The sequence below is a fragment of the Stegodyphus dumicola genome, chromosome 8, assembly GCF_044657685.1.
Source record: "Stegodyphus dumicola isolate Sdum_Otavi_A_Nest chromosome 8, ASM4465768v1".
NCBI lineage: Eukaryota > Metazoa > Arthropoda > Arachnida > Araneae > Eresidae > Stegodyphus > Stegodyphus dumicola.
The window spans coordinates 145,342,855-145,362,912 of NC_140775.1; the positions used below are offsets into that span (position 1 = coordinate 145,342,855).

At 31.0% G+C, this 20,058-nt stretch overlaps 1 protein-coding gene and 1 long non-coding RNA gene across 2 annotated transcripts in view; one reads left to right on the plus strand and one right to left on the minus strand.

Moving 5' to 3' along the window:
- The window catches only part of LOC118187628 (synaptotagmin-15-like), a 384,376-nt gene that overhangs the window by 233,259 nt on the left and 131,059 nt on the right, over nucleotides 1–20,058 (minus strand). The gene's annotated exons all lie outside the window — the stretch shown is intronic.
- LOC118190955 (uncharacterized) overlaps nucleotides 1–20,058 on the plus strand; it is a 94,784-nt gene that overhangs the window by 41,473 nt on the left and 33,253 nt on the right. The gene's annotated exons all lie outside the window — the stretch shown is intronic.

The window sequence follows — 20,058 nt, forward strand, 5'->3', positions numbered from 1 at the left end:
CATTCTAAAAGGTAATGTTTTTTTTTTATAATAGTACAATAAATTCAGCAATTATAATAATACACTGATTCTAGCAAGTTGAACGATCTAAAAGTAATTTACATAATTTTTATATTCATTCCTATTGTTTTCGTGTCTCATTTAAATTAAATTTGGCTATCAGTGTATTTATCATCCACATGGCCTGACAAGTGATCCTCTCCGCGGCATGATTAATTTGCCAGTTCTCAATGTTATTGACATTCGATTGTTATTCTGGTGTCACTATGGAGAAACTAGGTTTTTTTTATCAGAAAACGTAATAAAACAACAACATCGAGGGGATTTGAACGTCATAGCTTCCAACTTCTAGCTGGATATGCTACTACTTACACCACGCACCATGAATGGGGATTGCAATAATTCCTGATGCATTAATGGATTGATACATTAATGGATTGAATAGCTCAATTTGACACGGAACCTCACTGGCAACTGCACGTTCTTGAAGTCAGTTCTCTTCAAAATAAACTTAGCAGCTTGAATAGCTGTTATCATTCAACTAAATTTTATTCATAGTTTCAAGTATCATAAAGTTGGATTATTTTACATATAACTAAAATACTTCGTTTGTTAAATATTATCTTATATTTATTTGGTCTTGTCAAGAATCTTGTATGCATTTAATGCGGGATTATACTTCAAAATCCATGTTAAGACATTAAGAATGGAAAATCGAAGCATTGCCCGGAGACTGCATGAAAATTCAAATATAAATATCGAAAGTTTCCTGCAATATTTATTGGACTTAAGATCAACAATCTTCAGGCAACTGTGCGTCGCATATTCGGAAGTGCTTCAAGCTGGAACTCAGGAATTCGCAGAATGGGTACACTGGTGGAGGAGGTTCCAATTATTCCTCATGCTGACTCGGCAAGTTACCCAGAAGGAGCTGAATTTGCAACGAAGGAAACTCTTCTATCCATTTATTGAATTTGCTTCACTAAGCATCGATGATGTCAATCGGAATAAATCTTTAAAGATTTTTCGGAAGAAGATTCAGCTGCGGGGTTCTGGAGACAAGGAATCTCAAATTTAATCAGTTAAGAGCCCTTTAATATGTTTGATATATTTCCGCTCTTGAATTCAGTTTCATTTTTTTAATCTACGAAAATTTATTAATGCTCCAATTTAAATTAAGAAGTTTTTTCTCTCAGACAGTCGTTTAGAAATGCTTTATATTACCGATATATATCCAATATCAAGTTCTACAAAAAGATACTAATTTACCACTTCAAATCAGGTTTTTTCAATTGAGAATATTATGATTTCATACCTCAAAAGTTTAATGCGTATATGAGCTTTTACTATATATATATGTATTCTTCATACTTTTTAATAAATTGATAAATGAAACGTATAAAGTGTTCTTATTTCATTTCACTATTTTATGACTATTTACTGCACGTGAACTGAAGTTACAAATTAGAGAAACTGTTATTTACATCCATTTAAAAGATGCCTTTAATTAATTAAGACTTGCTCTCAACATTAGTTGAACAATTATTTACAGCCCATTTAACTACCAACATGAGCAGACACATATATAGTGAAATTTATAGAATAAGCGTAAAGGTAGTAAAATGGAATTTTGAACAAAATAAGATATTCATTTTCTTCCACGAGGAATTTTATAATAATTATCGATAAATATTTCTTTTTCTAATACGTACTTAATTTATTAACCATATTATAGATTTTAATAGAATATAAATAATAAGTAACGTCAGATATTTGCTTAGGCTTTTCCCTTCAAATAATTCGAAAATTTTGCTAAAATAACAGGTATGCATGTTCTATTCAGAAATAGCTAGATAATAAAAAATGGAAGCAAAATTTTAATCATTACTAACAAGTCATTGTGGAAGTTTGGTGTTTATTATCGGAAATTTGGTACCAAAGTTTATGGCGTTTTTGTAAACTTTTCACATCTTTCTTTACTAGAAAATAGATTTTGATTCTAGAACATTCTGTAACTAAAGCACCATACTTAAATATGGAGAAAATCAGAACTTTTTACATTAAATATTTCGAAAACATGATATAAACAAAAAACATTCTTATCATCCAATGTGATAGCTGTCACCAGCACCCTCTAAAGTTACCTACTCAATTCTTATTTTCGTAAGGCACTTTTAAACAGCCAGAAGAAAAGTTTATTGTTTTCAGTAAATGGATTTCAGGTCCTAGCAAAATGGAAAATATTTTTCGCAAGCTTCATGTGTATTGCATCCAGAGGAAAAAAATGCATAGTTATGGCTTGCTTGTTTAAATGCTCATGTTTCCACACGACGTTACCTATGAGGAAATAATATCACAGACAGACAGAAAGAAGTACAGGAGGCACCAAAACATCGCCATGGGCCAAACTGGTATTGCCCCACTGCACTAACCATCTATAGAAAGTGTACCCTGACCGGGCACGCTAACACCATGCTCGGGAATTAGTTTACATTGCAGCAAGCAGCATTCATAATACACTGTTTTATATTAATGGTGCATAATTTGCATTGCAGACAATATTGTCTCAGATATACTTTACACGGGTACTTTGCAGTTGAATGGATAGATACAATAATTACAATGGATAATTACAATAAGTTATTTACAGATGTGTATACATATTTCTTTTGTGTTTCGGTTTGGAGCTTTGTTGGTGGGGGAGTGTTTATGGTATGTGGTTCGTTGTTTGTTTGGTTTTTTTTGTTACACGATTCACAGTTTATATGTTATTATTCATAGTGCAGTTCATAATACAGCATACAATTTATGAATTCATTTCATGGTACATAGTATTGAGTACGTAGTACTGGTGCATCTGTCACACATTGCACAGTATGAAGTAGTTCATAGTTCGTGGTATGAGAAAAGTTACGGTTGTCTCAATAAATGGATATATTTGAGTGTGTTTTCTAAAGGCACTCCTGTATAGTATGAGGGGGAGAGTGAATATTCTTATTGTTGCGTTTTATGAACTTAGAGGATTATTTGGGGTTGTAAGCTATGGATGACACAGGTCCAGTCAGTGTCGGTGGGATGGCGAATGGGATGGGCTGACGTTAGCGGACACTGAAACATGTAATGTTCAGGGTCTCTGCATTCCCCGCATATGCATCTATCCGACGTAGCCATGTTGCGATAATAAAATAATTGGGGAAGGGACCGTGACCAGAGATGTACTGGGTGAGGAAGTTGAAATTGTGGTATTTTCATCAGCCTTGGGTAGATGAAAACAGCCTTGGTAAATAATATCACAGCAATTCGCAGATTTATATTAAGTTTGTCTAAGCAAAGTTGATTTTCAAAGCCAACACAGACGAATTGGAGCAGTAACTGCGACTGCTTTAGAAGAACTACTTCGACATCTTTTAGACTTTTGAAGTATATTCGAAGCAGAAGCAATAGACATTAGCAAATTGGCAATAGCGAAACGAGAGAGAGAATGCTGTGTGTCTAAGTTGAAAATTCTGTTCAGAATGATTTAGTTTCAGTTCAGATTTATCCCCACAGGTTAGTAATTAGTTTTGGTTCGCAAATTCGAAATCATTATTGGATGAAGCTTTGTTTAAGTGTCTATATTTCAAAACGCTCCAATACGTAAATTCACGTATGTCCTACAAAATTTTGAATCAAAAAATCTAGTTTTTTGCAATATTTTTGCAGGTATACTTAGAAATACATCTACTTTAAGGTAATGCTAAAATTTTATAGGTTATAATACAAAATTGTTTCAAAAAATTTATAAAATATATTTAAAAACATAAATTTTAAAAATAAATCATAAAAAATGTGCGAATTATATTTTGATAAATCCTAAATATTGATTTCTGGAAGGAGGAATTAAGTAAGTTTAATAAAAAAGAAATATAAATAAATATATACTGAATTCAATTAACACTGAGGAGCTAAAATGTTGAAAGCTAATTTTTTGAAAACGTATCATGAGAATTTTACAAAAACTTGGGAGTTTGGCATATTTTGAGCCGTACATTCGAAATATGGAAAGAAAATGGCATGTCATTTCACATAAAGTCCGATTTTGTGTCAAAGCTCCTATATTAGAGCAATGCTATACATAAATCTAATACATATCCTAAATCGCGCTGTCGCGACATGAAAAACGCAAGTTGAATTTCGTCCATCGGCCCAGTACAACGGTAGATAATAGGAACTGTCTTTTTTGGGGGGGCAGTGTACATAAAACTTTCCTCAGCATGAAGAAATGCAGAAAAGGTGCAGCAACTCGACCTGCCCAACTTTCCGATTGCATTCAGATTAGTTTTGAATTGGGTATAGTTAATTTGCAAAGGATAACTAGAACTCCCGCTGCACAATGGTTTTCATTACATACAATGACATGACTATTGATTAGAAAACTACACAACATGAACCGACCTCAGACAAGCAGGATCTGGAAATTCTAGTCTCAGTTAGCATGTAAACAACATTAAGAAAACATATTATACGAGGAAAATGGTTTAAGCAATATACAGTAAATCTCCTCAGATGAATCGTAAAAAATTAAATAAAAATCTCAAATAAAATAATCCACTGAATACAACAGAATTTTTATTAATATTTTAAGAAGATTAGTACTTACCTAATGAAACTGCGAAACATAAAAAGAGTATACAAAATCTTCTAAACGTATTTCATTAATTCTGAAAGAACTCAATAAGTTTATGAAGTATTTTCATTCACATTGATTTACCATTAAGTATTTGGTCTTAACATTTAATTTTTTGAGACTAACTACATAAAAGCAAAACTTAATGCGGTAAATGTCATCATACAAAAAATGTATATGCGATATTAATAGCATCTTAAAAATTATTACTTAATATTATATTTAAAGTAATACTTCTCTGAAATTATTAAGTTTATACCTCATGTTTTTCACATCAGTTTCATGTTCTTTATAGTTCTCAATATTTTACGACTTCGTTCATTATCACATGTGTAAAATAACGACGCCAAAGAGAAAAGTAATGAGGGAAAATTTCTACTTCGAATAATGGCTTATAAAATTTGATCCCTGTCATAAAATAGTGAAATTTAATTGCTGAAAATAAAGCAAACAAATAATCAAATTTGACCTTTCTGCATTCTTAAGTATGTTTATGAAAGTTATAGTAAAAATCTATTATCTTTCTCTTTGGAATATATTTTGTTACTCTTTCTAACATAATACTTTAATTAATTTATTAATTTAAGTATATTTGATTTTAGAAATTCGTTTAAACGTTTTAGGATCGTTTTATTTAATTCGTACGGTTTTGTAACTACTGCAAAGAAAAGAGAAAAAGGATAATCTAAATTTTAAATGGCTCAAACGACTTTTAAAAGTTTTTATCAAAGCTTAAATGTATTAGTATCACGAAAAAGAATTCGAGGTTTTTCAGTTTATTTTAATTCTTTTGTTTTGTGCATTTAAGGAAAACCTTTTACTTGAGAAAACGTTTTTTCGCTTGTTTAGAACATTTTTCGAAAATACAATAAAATGAAATCGATGTTAAGATTTTTTAGGGTCATTGCCCGAAGAGAATTCTTTGCGTTTGGAAAACGTTTTTCTGCTCCAGTTTCCATGAGTGTTTATGGTTAGCAATAGACACTAGCCTGACAAACTAAAAGACAAATTTATAAATTTATATTACGTACACTTCTTTACATCGAACACTTGCTAAGCTAAAGATCATTCAGAAATCCTCAAATTATTTTTTAATGTATGTGTAAAAAACTAGTAATTAAAATTCTTACTAATCATCTAAAACATAAGACAGGATAGCAGAGGACTAAGTATACGAGATACCAAGACTTTACCATATGGCGATATAGGTATTGCCCCAGGATGCTACTGTACCAGTGTGGAATACAGTGAAGCATCCTGGATGCCTTGTTAATGTTTTGAGAAGACGTTTCGTGCATACTTCCCAAACCATTTTCATACAGTTACTACATTTTACTATATTTAGAAACTACTGTATTTAGAAGTGCTGTATTACTACTGTATTTAGAAGAATTTGTATACCAATATAAAAACGTTTTCGTAACAATTATTGATCACAAATATCTCAAAAAGGTGCAATAATAATTTTATAATTTTTTGTTTATTTATTACATATCTTCGAAACTAGAGTTCGTTTGTAGTTATTTAACGTTTGATGTGCTTGTGTTGTAGTGTTATTAGGTTATTTTGAAGCAAGAGACGTGAAATTTTCCCTCTCCGAGACTCGAACCTAGACCTCTCGAATACGCGACCTGTGTGCTACATTTACATCACGATGGCAGGCATGCTGGAAGAAGGGAGAAAATAATTTACGGTATTCATGGACATGAGGAGAGATATGGACATCCTCCTTCACCGCAAACACAGTTTTCTGAGGAAGAGATATCTCTCTCATACTAATAAGTGGTGAAGATTCCATATGCAGATATCAACTGATTTAAACGAGGATAATTGAAACATCTTTTCTCTTTATTATATTTATTAGTTCATATGTTCTTCTTCTTGGTGAGCAGAGTTCCATTCGTTTTGCCAGAAAAGATATATTTTCTTGTGCGTTTATTTTATGTAGGAATTAAGATTTTAAGTTGATATCTACGAAATTAGAAGTTGTAGCAGCAGCTTTAGCAAAGAAGTCTGTAGAGACATTAGGTTATTTCGAAGCAGGAGAAGTGAAAAATGAGCAATGCCCTCGCCGGGACTCGAACCACGGACCTCTCGAATACGCGTCGAGCGTGCTGACCACTACACTGCGAAGGCATGCTAAGAAGGCGGGGATAAATACCTTATAAGTCGGCTTCTTCGTTTTCTTATTCCCTGAATGTGCTTTCACCCAACAAAATAAAATTTTAATTTAGTTGTTTCCTTGAAGTATATCAAAGATGTCTTGATATTGGCGAAGGATGTTTGAAATTTGCTAATGCATCTAGCGAAGAAAGAAAATATGTTTGAATAGTAAACTGACTATACTTATTATTAATTACAGTTTCTAGTGCCTTTTTAATTGCTAAAATTTCAGCTTGAAAATTTGTATTTCTTGGGCACAGACGTCCTTTCCAGGGCATTTTTAGATTTTTTTGCTTTATGGAAAATACAGGCTTATCCTACTTTTTCTTTCAAGATCCATCTGCAAAAGGTATTAGGTATGCACTGATATTTTGAGGCTTTTTAAAATAATTTTCCTCTAAAATAAGATTTTATGGTAGGTGAATTTGCAGGGTGCCAAGAATATGGAGAGTTTGAGAAATAAAAGTTATTCGGATCCGTAAGTTAGTCCTTATAAGAAAGCTTGATTCCTAAGCTGTGATATTTTGATTTTAAGCATATCTAGCTTTGTTTAAAGATATAAAGGAGTTATTTCGGATAGCACTCACAGTGCAGAGTTAGAAGTGATGCGGAAAGATTTCGTAATGTTGAGAAATGGTTGTTAAATGGCACGGAGCTATTGCTTCATCCTTTCTGTCAAAGGAAGTGCCTATATACCAGCTCAATAATTAACAATCTTCTCTGTCACGCTGAACAGTAGCTTCTGGATATGAGTATTTAAGCCCCAATCATATACCTTAGTTCTTCTAATGAAGATGGCTTTTTTGAAGTTTTTATTCTAATATCTTGAATGCTGTCTATAGTTGAGTTTTCCATTTACTGAAATTCCAAGAAATTTCAGTTTGTTATAATCTTTATCCTTTTTTCGTTATTTTCGAATGCTTGTTTTCTTTATATGGTTTAGCCAGATATCTGAAATGTCATCGCTTTGACCGTTTCCTCTTAAATTATTAGTTTTTGCGAGTTACAAAGTTTGTTAAAGATTGCGAGAGAAAGATTGGTATTAGCTGTGAATTGTTCTGCCAGAGATGATGAATGCGACGTTGTCTGCCAATGCGAGGGCTTTCGTATGATTTGGCCATTGATGTGATGTGATAAAGAATCCAGAGATCAGAAGTCAAACAGAATTGGTGTGGACATTCACTTGTATGGCTATTTTCTACAGTTCGGTTACTGTGGTTGGTTGAACATACAGTTTTGTATAATAATAAAGATATTTCTTGGGATGTTTACCTACCTGAGAGCTTGTAGTACGCAAGATTACCAGACGGAATCAAATACATTTTTTAGGAATCAAAAAAGACAAAGCAAAGCAGAATAAAGATTTCGTGATTTATTGTGTTGTATTTGTTTTTAATGTAAAACATAAGACAGGTAACAGGTAACGGAGGACGTGGGTACCATTTCACTGTATCTCCCTCTGTGAAACAATGGTTTATTTTCATATGGCGTTTCTTTTCTACACGGTAAAAAAAACGTTCGCTCTTTACAGGCAAAAGTTTTGTAAAGTTACAGAAATCAAAAAGTTACAGAAGAATTTCCTGTAATGGTAACAGGTTGAAAGCAAACTGTAGCGGTAACAGCTGATTTGCTTGTAACATTACAGATAATGTTTCAGCAGCCGCGCTGAAGAATCACGTGACTGACTGGAAATTAGCCAATCAGGAGAAAAGTGTTTGAAAGCTAGTTGCAGAAAAAAACATGGCTGATTGCATGTTGGTTGTATAGCGCAGGTAAGTAAGAAAATGTTTACAATTACTACTTGAAATATTTTTTGTTAATTTTATGCAGATTATTCTCATGCACTTTGCACTGTTATATGTAGTGAGTAAGTATTTAAACGTTTAAGCTTTGCGATTAATTAATATCAGTGTTCGTAATGTATAATGAGTTGAAAGAGTGCAAAATATTTATTCCAAATGCAGATCTAATAGTCGTATTTTGTCATTGTGCATCCGATAAATTACGCCTTAAATTGCCCGTATTATTATTTAAAACTAATTATTCCAAAATTTAATCACTGTTTGTGGTATATAATTGAAATGGTAATGTAGTTGTTGAAAACAAAACTAATCATTTTAGCGTTCTTTTCCAATCGTCTGACCAAAGAACGTTTGACATCTTTTTCCCGGCAGGCCTTGCGAGAAACGTTTATATAAACATTTAGAATTCTGAATGTAATGTATATATTTTTTTGCTTACTAGGTTTAGTTTATTCTTTTCTAGGATTATCTAATTAGTTATACCTGGTTTATAATTCAGTCTAATATGTTTATGTACGAGTGTGTTATGAAGTAAAATTACAAAAACTTGAACAACGTGGTCGAGAATCTCGTTTATTCCTTTAGTGTAATAATATTTTTTTCAGTGGTATTAATTTCTTACGAAAATATTATAACTCCAAAATGAAGTAATTATATTGATTAAAAATATGCCGTATCATACTTTTCGTAATGTTTTGTTTTACTAACTAGATGCAACTTAATTATTCCATATATTTTAATATACCAATATCAACAGGGGAAAAATGGAAATGACCTAAAATATTTTTCTAACAATTCGTTAAACTAATTATAAAACAAAACTAAAATTTTGTGCATTATTTCCAAAAATATCATTTCATTAATATTTTATAAATGACAACATATATTATATTGTATATATAACTACCATTGCATACTTATAAGTTTTTTAACATTTAATGTAGAATTTATGTTGATTTTATTTTGCCCAGTTTTAATACAGTTTTGAAGTATGATAGTCTTGTTACTAGGATAGCATGAATCTGCTAATAAAAGTTTAATACATTTCTTGACAAATGTTTCTCTTATTCATGTAATATAATATATAAATCATAAAATAAGTTTTCTTAAAAATAAATTATTATTGTTTATTGGAATTTAAAACAATTCTGTATCTGTATGTTGTATTAAAAATAAAATAATAATGAATTTTTAATGAAACATTGATTTTAGCATTAACAATGTAAATATATATATATATACACACATGAATAAATGGAAATGCAAGCTAATTTTCCTTACAAAACCGCCCATGAATATATACTTCCCTTTAGGCTGATAGCCTTTGAATGCTTTGCCATATTCTATCAATCCAAATGATGCAAATATGCAGAAAATTTTACTTTCTTTGAAAGTTAATACCGGAAATAAAATTCAGTGCATTTGTAAACTACATTAGTTCTCTTATAGCTTGGCATTTAATTGCCCAATGATTTACTAGTCCAAACTAAGGCAGAATTCAGATATCGTTCAAATAAAAGAAAATTAATAAGGTCTGATTTTTAGACGTATATATGAAGACTTATTTTTTTTTAATATTATTTTAAGTCAACCAAATTAATTTCAAATTTAAGTAAGTATTCATGCCTTTAAGTAGCATTATTTTTGATATCTTAAATTAAATAACTGAATGCAATATTTCTTGTTAATAAAAGAAAAGCAATGTTATGAAAGACTAGCGAAGTGGATTTGCAAGTTCTAATTACGAAAGGTCCCATGCTTTAAGGGGTCATTTTTAAAAATATTTAATTAAAAAAAATATTTAACGTAAAACTTCCAAACTTCACACATGTGGAAAATTAATTCTATATATTTTATCTCATTCTTATTTTATTAATTAATTTCATAGCATTTTGTGTGACACTAGTAGTAATTATTAATTAAATTTTATGCTGTTTCTGATCTATGTTTTGATTTTGTTATTAATTACGTTAGTTTACATAAGATTTAAAATTATGTAAGGTACAAAAACCTTCTGCATCTATTAATATATGCTGAAGTGAATGAAATTATGCCAGTGAAATTTTTTAAAATCAAAAACAAATTTCTGTGGAAAATTAAAGTTATAAATTCTAAATGCAAACATAGGAGTGAATTTGAAAGTTATCAAATAAGCCAAAGTGTTGGTTATTTTTTCAGTTTTGCAGAAGAATTTTTATACTTTGCAGAATGGGAATATGATGTTTGGTTTTGTTAGTATTAATTATTACAACTGAATTATTGCAACTTACATTGCAACACGTAATTTAGCTTAAAATTTATTTGAACTTAGTTTTCTAATTTATTTTGATCATGTATATTTCATGTGTCATAAGTCTTTGAAATGAACTTAATTCTATTTATTTACACAATTGCGTTGCATATTCCACCCACCGAGCTTTAGAACCAGATTCTGAAAATTAAAAAAATATTTACATAATTTTCCCCCTTTTAATGCATTCAGAAAATGAATATCCCAAGATTTTAAAATGGATTTATCAACATAATGATTGTTTTCGTCATACTAACAAAGGCAAACTTTTGCACACTTAAGGCCCCGTTGAATCTTTCTCTTCTAACTGTTGAATATTATGTCAGCCTAATACAAACAATGATCTATGATAGTGAAAGCAAATACCAACTGCCATTCACTGTGCAATTTTGCCATATCAGCTGAATGTTCACCCTAGCAAGCATCGGACCACAACCTTCTCTAATTATTTATGTATGATCTGAGACCTAAGGATTTGCAAGAACAACAATGAGAATGACAGAAGTTCAAATTATAAAGAAGAAATGAGATAACTTATTAGATGTTGCAATTATGTGTATTCTTATTGAAATAGAGGTTTCTTTTAAATAAATAATATTGTGATAGTAGTAGTTTATCATTGATTACTTTTCATTTGTTATATTCCTACTGTGACTGTGTCCTTTGGAAATTAAATTATTCGTTTAATTTTTCCCTCTTAATTTTCGGAAGATAAAATTAGTAAAAATAATGGCATCAAGAGCATTAGATATCCCCATTTTCTTGAAGCTGTTCACTATTATTGTTTCATCAATGATAGGCCATGCACCCAAAATCCACTAGCAAATCAGTTAGTAAGATGAAAATGACCACTATGCGGACAAAACATTTAGGGTAACTTGTTTTGTGACCGCCTTAAGAAAGACAAACATTACCTAAATCTTTAAAACATATTCAGAATCCAGTGCTAAAAGAAAGCTAGGGGGAAAATGTTGTCCGAGTCCCAGTGATTCCTTTGGACGAATATGTAATATTGTTTTAGAAATTTAAGGTAATAAATATAATAATTTTTGAATGCTAAAACAGTTCGAGAAATTTATTCAAGTTCTGAATTCTGAATATAAGTATACTGTATATTATATTTAATAACTATGGTGGCTTCATTTATGAAAATATTTGAATATTGGCTGTTTTTGTACAATGAACCTTCTCTAAGCTAGCTATACGTGATTCCTGAAAATTTTGATCTTTAAATGATAGTGGGCATCCTAGAGAAGTTATGTTTACTAATTAGTTATTTTATGAGGAATGCTGGTTAAATTTAAAAAGTGATTGACTGAGGTAGCTTGTCGTAATGAGACGGTTCACAGTAATCCAATTTTTTAAAGAATTTAAGCTATTCTTAATTAATTAAGATATTATAAAGAAATATGATTAAAAGTGTTATATAAGCACATGTTTAAAACATCTATTAAAATAATTTTTATAAGCTTTTTAAGAGCATGATTATGATTTTAAAAGAAATGTTTTTTTCTTTATTTAGGAGACATGGTTTACAAAGAGAAGAAAAACCATTCATTTTTTCCAAGCAGTCGAAACAAATTTTTATGAAATGTTTATTAAATTATATTATGTTATTTTTTAATTAATTCTCTTTTTCAGGTTTTATGTAAAGTTTATGAATTAAGTAATAAATTATTTTTACTTCTCTATTTTAATTAGCATATCATTTGCTTCATAGTGTTTCACAATAAAATTATAAATTCAATAAACTTCTTAATTAACATGCTGTAATATAGAGAGAGCATAAAGTTTGTTTTCTGTTATCACATGTTTATTTCACAATTTTGTATGCGAATCTCGAAATTTATAATAACTAGAAATACTTTTTAGTATCACTTTCGAAATGGTAAATATTAAGCTTAGATTTATTACATATTATGTTTGTAAAAAATTATAGGTAAAATTAAAATGCATTAAATTTTAAGCTAAACTGAAGTATTAATTTTAGAAATAAATTTCTTAAAGGCATAATTGTATTAAGAATTTTAAGGGAAACAAGGCTTTAAAAATTAAGGTCAGTTCGCAAAGTTTTATGCTTATTCAAAAGCATGACATTAGGTTTTTAATGAAAGACTTCTATCTGTTGATTCAAAGGAAATTATTTGAAGGTAAGTAAAAAAGTTATGCATTATTTCAAACAATAGCAGACTGTTGACAAACACTGAGTGCAGATAAGAATAAAAAAATTAGTTAGACGTTGTAATTCAAGCGTATGAACAAAATTTGAATTCCTTGTATTAACAAAATGAAATTCATTGCTATGTTGAATTCTTTAATTTACTGAAAATGTCATTTTTTAGAAGGAGAGAATATATTTTTGAAATATGAAGAACAGCTGTTCTGAGTTCTTCATAGAAATATTTCACAAAATGTCTTTTACTGTAATAATATGATCATATCACCATGCAACACATTTACTCATATAAGTTAAATCTAAAGCAACATGTGTCTATTTTAGCTAAAATTACTAAAAAGAAAGTTCTAGAACATATCTTATTAACTGACACTAAAACATGCAAATAAAACATACTATTTTTTTCAGGTATTTTACAGGGCAAATATAAGGAGTAGCATATCAATTTGAACTTTTAAATTAATCAAAATGATAATATGAAAGGCCTTTCAATAATATCAACATAAGTTTCTCTTCATAAAACAAAAATACTCTGCAACAGACTAATGTTACTTTTTGAAAAAAGAACATTGCTGTTGAAAGCGCATCTTTTAAATTAATGCTATTCTGAGGTAAAATTGACTAATTTAAAAAGCCAAACTATTATGCTTCACTTGCATATATCTGTATAATGATATACACATGCAGATATTGTTTTACTCAAAACATCTTGATTTCAATATATTTTATTATAATAAGCATCATTTTAGACAAAAAAATCTATTACTTTTATAGACATATCCTTTAGTATTATCTATGAAAAATATATTCTACACACATAATTACTTAATGGGATATTAGAAGGAAATAATCTGAAACCTTTACAGATACAACCATTGGAATTTTACGTAAGAAAAGTATCTTCTACTCACATAATAACTTGCTATAATAATACAAGCAAATAACCTGTAACGGTTACAGATATATCTGTTGAGATTTTACATGAGAAAAACATGTTCTTTTTACATAATTATTTGCTGTAATATTACACGCAAATAATCTGTAACCATTACAGATATATCGTTTGGGAATTTACATGAGAAAAATATGTTCTACTTACATAACTATATGCTGTGATATTACAAGAAAAAGATCTGTAACCATTACAGGCAAAACTCTTGTAATGTTACAAAGAAAACACCTGTTTCTGTTACTCAAATAACCCATGGCATCCCAGTTTCCATGAGTTTTCTTAGTAACCTTACAGATTTTTTTACAGTGTACGATCAGCACTTTCAACAGTTTATGACCCACAAACGATCGAGTGGATAAGATGAATGAAGTAGTGGAAGTTTAATCCGAGTCCAAATTCGTATAACTGGCTGGCTGTATGAAAGACTTCGGAGTTTTCCTAAATGTAATGGAAATATGAGTAGGTTTTCTTTATGAAATCTTCCGCAAAATTCCCCTTTCCAGACAGGTAGCGTTATTATTATTTGTTATAACCTAATAAATCTGATCAATTTTAGTTGAAGATTTAGCTATATAATTTAAAAACCTTGAATTCATTCTAAAGTATGTTGTGTTTTTTGCGAAACCTTACGTTTTTATTCCTTTACTATGTTTTGGTAGCTATTAAGTATATTATTTAGTTTTCACACATAGAATGAAGCAACGCTTGCATATTTCTCATTTGTGTTTCTTTTACATTTATATTTCTTTTCATCTCTGTCCTGGTTCTTTCGCAGTTATGTTATGAGAGAAACTTTCATTTGTATAACCAAATTTTCAGCTAAATATGGCTTCTTCCCTTGTTTTATGTTTCGATGGTTCATTTTCAGCCCAAATAAGTTTTCCTTCTTGAAGCTGAACATGAGAATATAAGACAAGAAAAAAAGGAAAGGAATGTCTCAAATGGAGCTGACGTTTGAAATCGGAGTAGTATGGAAGGAGGGCGCTTCAAGAACAGAATACATAATAGAGTCTGTTGATCTCACAGATGTGTGGGAGACATTTCGTCGATCACGAAATGTCTCCCACACATCTGTGAGTCATTTGGTAAACATCTGTGAGTCATTTGGTATCTCCCACACATCTGTGTTGTCATTTGGTAAACCCTTTTAAACTTGATATGAACTTCACGCTCTTTTTTAAGCCTGAAATTCTGTTAAAATGTCTGGAAAAGAAGTGACTTCTCATCAGAAAACAAGACTGGAATTTTTGTAAGCAATTCACAAAAAGAAAAGATGGAAAAGGCAATTGTTGAAATTATTAGTTATTTCCATATCAGCTCTGAAAATAAGTTTTCGGAAAGAAGAAACACCGACGAATAAGCAACAGCTTCAAAGAAATTGAGTATATATACAGAAAACAACTTCCTAACGATTAGAATATTTTGTTAATTTTTTAAAACTTTCCACTAAACACCGTGTATTAAATACTGCAATAAGGTTCACTGAGTTGCTTATACTAATGGAAAAGATAATAACATTGCAGGTAATTGCAAAATGTACTTTCTCTTTAAGTGGACAGCTGCATAAACGTAAATTTCCCACAAATTCGCAAGCTCCAAGGGGAGAATACATAGATATTCCATCTTATACTGTTAAGACTATTTAGAGAAATTATCTAAATAAATGGAGGTATATCAACTGAGAAATAACATATATGATGAAGAAACCAATCTCTTCCTTTGCTTCTTGCTTCCGACAGTCTTAGCCTTTTCAGGCGATCAATATAATAGAGCCAAGAAAGTACAGACCATCATACTATTTTACCTTTTGCTATGTTAATGGAACGGGAATGATCATATACCTGGTTAGAGGAAATCACGATTTTCAGAATTGTTTAAATCGTACCATTATTGCATGAAAAACATAAAAAATGTAGATGAGCCTGACAGTTTACACAATGGCTCAAGGAAACAGACAAATCGATGAAAAAACAAATGTGTTAATTTTGCTTTTCAAAGAAGACTATAACTCTCTCCTACAACTCACTGGTATTTAAAAGATTTATTTTGCCAGCACCAGCACCAACAAACTTTGTGCTGTAGATTCAAATCATTCTTCGGAGAATAACTGTAGGAGATATGGAAAACACGACAGATGTAATCCTGATTATGATTTTCTGGCTATGACTCAAGCAAAACCAGAAACATCTAAGAATTCCTTTTAATTACAGAAGTGTTTTGTATCCAGGGTTAATCAACACCTTTGACGGTGAAAATTATTATGGAACCTTTAGATATAGAGGACTTTAGACTTCTAAGTGTAAGCCTATTTGATGAAAATGTAACCTGCAGTACCAATCTAATGACATCAAAGCTAAGAATACTTGGAGATCTGATTCAAACAAAATTCAATGCAAAAATTTAAGTTGCATAAATGAAGGAAAAAGAAAGAGGTTAATTCCACCTCCTTTTCCCGGTGCAGTATATGCATTGACTCACAATAAAACTTTGTTTTACGAACTATATTCGTTCCTAAAGATATTAGTCTTTCGAAATATTCATAAAATGTAAGCTGCTTTAATCCTTTCCCGGATTCCAAATAATTGCTCAACGAAAACTTTGCATGTAAGCTCGTAATGCAAAATCAATGAAATTCATTAAATTTAACACATACATATAAAATATATGAAAACGTGGATTATATTTTACCGTATTTTTATGAAGGAAAGTTGACGGTGTAAAGAAATCTCTTTCCATAAAAATATCAGGTATCTGCTGTCTTTCGGGTTTGTTCTCTTTCTCTTAACACCTTTCGCTTCTAGTTGAGAATCGCTGCGCCTTTGTCCCATTAAGCCTATTTTCACAGTGATTTGTTTCTGTTTGTGCCTTAAATTTTTTCTAAATCAAGACACGGCACGGTCATTGCAAATATTTATGGACAGTGATTCGGTGATGAAACGGTTTAATCACTAATAAACTCGGAAATTTATAATGAAACTTTTAAGAAACATATCTGGGTGGTGAAAAGCATTTTTAAATTATTCAATTCTTATTTTTAAAACATTTAAGGACCTCCTGACTCAGTGACAAGTAAAATAGGCCCTATCCATATACTTCCAAACATTAGGTGACTTAAACTACATTCACGCCATGAAAATACAAAGGAAAATATCGATTTAAGAAGCCGTCCAACTTTAGCATTGCTGTAAAGGGAAATGGGAAATCCTGGTACGCATTTTTGACGCTCATCTTTTTTAGTCACATTTACAGTTTGGCATTCAAAATCTATACGCTTAACGCCATTAGTACTATTTTGTACACACACCAAAATACCAAAAAATATATTCCTATTTAACATTGATGACATTTTTGTACAGTACCAGGGCAAAACGTTTAGTATTTTTACTGAATGTGCTAAACGATAGAAATCGTCTTCTTCTGGCCTTACTTCAGTTTCTTAAAACTTTCTAGTTGCACTGAATTTTAAGTTGCAAAAGACGTTTTGAACAGAACAACTGAGAAATGCACTTAGAAGCAGAAATTTTAATGGTAATGTTTAGCATTAAAATAAGAAATAATCTTTAAACAAACAACTATTTAACTTCAAGGGAACATCCTACCGTATTCTTTAATAATAAATAACTCAAAAATCATAAACCAGCAACAATAAAGGCCTCAAAGTAAATTTAAAATATGCCAGAAAAACCCTTCTGTATGATGCAGGACTTCTAAGCCTACTGAAAGAAAGTTATTTAACTTAAGCTCCATTGTTTGGAAGACTTAACAATGGATAAGCATAGAAAATGAGATAAACAACTGAATTTCAAAAGTCAAAGCAGTGGTTCAAATAGAGATTCAAGCAGAAACCCAATTATTTCATTGTTATGCTGAGGCCTTCAAATAAAAGAATAGGAGTTCGTGGGCGCTTAGCGTAATTGAAGAAACCTTACAAATACTGTCAACATCTGTAGTGATATCTAATAAAAGACATCATGATGTCAATACCGTATGCATCCCAATTTAGTTTCTAGTTAAGGTTACAAGAGCTGAAACCTGCTGTTCAGAAGATGTATTTTTTGAACTCATTCTAAAGTAATAAAAATATATAAACTATCTTAAGGCATATATATAGCTTAAGACCAAGTTTTATTCACACATTTCGTGCTTTAGGTTATTTATAAGCAATATGCTTAAATAGCAATAATAAAAATTTTAAATAACCAAAATAAAGTACGAGGAAAGAATTTGATTTAATATGCACGTCAGTTAGAGAGAACTACAATTTTTATGTAGAAAACATCAATGGGGTAATGTACAGATAATGTATTCGTAGAGCGATTAAGATTATGACAATAGGGTATTTCTCCATCCTTCAAACATGCTTTCGTGGTGTAACGATAGTATATACTTGGCGCGTATTCGAATCTCGGAAAGGGCATTGCTCATTTTTCAAGTCTCCTGCTTTAAAATAAATAAATAAATAAAACACCTAATGATTCTACATTGCGCCCGAACTAAAGGGTGGGTGACGATAATTCGTCACCCACTCTTTAATTCGGCTCCCCTCATCCCCAAGCGCCCTTTAAAGTGATAAGTGATAAGTGACGGTGGACGTGGGCACTGTCCCTTTGCCGTAAAGATTAATCAGTACAGCACCACGTCCACCCTTATCTAAAGTTGGCTAGAGATTGCATAGCATATATACTGTCCCTTTTTAAAGGTATTTTATCCCTCCTTTCAGCATGCCTTCATGGTGTAATGGTAGCATACTCGGCGCATTTTCGAGAGGTCAAGTTTCAAGGCCATAGCTTAAATAACAAATTTCATGTCTCCTGCTTTTTTTTAAAAAAAAAGATTCTACTGACGTGAAGAAATGCCAAAATGATTTAAATACCTCTTAATATAATTAGTAGCTACGGTTATAAGGTGTTTTCTTCCTCCTTCGTGGTATAGCTGGAAGCAATTTGATGCGTATTCGAGAGGTCCAGGGTTCGATTCCCGGCGAAGAAAATGCGCATTTTGCACGTCTCTTGCTTTAAAAAAACCTAATCAGTCTACAAGTGGCGCCCGAACTAAGAGGTGGTAGACAATAATTCGTCACAACCAGATTTCCAGGATTCGGCGATTGGGTCACCTCATCTCCACTCGCCCTTTAAATGGAGGAGTATATAAAGTATTTTCTCCATCCTCTTCGCATGACTTCATGGTTTAACTCGAAGCACATTCCATCCGCATTCAGGAGGTCCAGAGTTCAAATCCCGTCGAGAGGACACTGCACATTTTTACGTCTGCAACATCAAAACCCATAGTGACTCTACATGGTTTACGATTTAAAATCTCGGCCGAATTATGAATTCTCACCGCTTAAGAAAAAACAAACGTTTATGAATTCATCGATAAGATAGAAAATAAAGGCAAAGAACCTGTTTTGTGGGGGTTTTTTTAATACAGGAAGAAGATATTTTGGCGAACAAAGAAAATGCTATTTTACTCAAATATTTTATATCTTGGTAAGCTAAAACAATTACCGGAACGTTTCTGTACCAGATATATGTAAAATATGGCAATGGGATTAATTATAGCACTGACAATAATGTTTATAAACCTTATCTGATAAATACATTGCAAATTAAATATATTTTAATTTATGTTAATAAATATACATTATCAAGAAAACAAAATAAGTTATTTAAATGTCCAAATGGTAATATACTGAAACCTGTATATTTGCGAAATCGCATGGATGATATTTTAAGCCTCTCATAGTAGTAATACTTGTCAAGACTAATGAATGATAAATGCATAGTTATCTACCCGATGAATTAACAGCTATCTTATTATAAATGGAGTACTTCAAATCTTATAAAAAGGTTTATTTACTCTTAAGTACAAGTTAAATGAATGAGAAACATCTATCTTATTAATTACATCTATCTAATTAATTAATTTGATTCATTAGCGTAGTGATGCCATTCCCAACAAAAACAAAACGTAAACTAGAGCCTCAAAATATTTGGAAAAGTTTACTAA